The sequence below is a fragment of the Melospiza melodia genome, chromosome 3 (genome assembly GCF_035770615.1).
Source record: "Melospiza melodia melodia isolate bMelMel2 chromosome 3, bMelMel2.pri, whole genome shotgun sequence".
NCBI classification, from domain to species: domain Eukaryota; kingdom Metazoa; phylum Chordata; class Aves; order Passeriformes; family Passerellidae; genus Melospiza; species Melospiza melodia.
Window position 1 is genome coordinate 138800132 of NC_086196.1, and position 577 is coordinate 138800708.

The window sequence follows — 577 nt, forward strand, 5'->3', positions numbered from 1 at the left end:
AAATTTTTTATTGTTTCATATTTTAAAGTAAATTCTAAAGTAAAAAACTTCTTATTGTTTCGTATTTGGAAATACATTTTAAAGTAAAAAACTTTTTATTGTTTCCCATTTTAAAGTAAATTTTAAAGTAAAAAACTTTATATTGTTTTGTATTCTAAAGTAAATTTTAAAGTGAATTCTTTACTTTCCATTGTTTTATTGTTTATTTATATTGTTGTGTTATACTTTTAATATTCCGAATATCCTAATTTTTATTACTAATTTATTACCATTTTTATTACTATTTTATTACTGATTTATTACCATTTTTACTACTATTTGGTTACTACTTTATTACTATTTTATTACTATTTTCATTACTAATTTTTTACTATTTTATCACCATTTTACTACTATTTTATTACTATTTTATTAACATTTTATTACTATTTTATTACTATTTTAATAACACTTATTACTATTTTATTACTATTATGTTACTATTTTAATATCATTTTTATTACTATTTTATTACCATTTTGTTACTATTTTATTACTATTTCATTGCTATTTTATTACCATTTTTATTACTATTTTA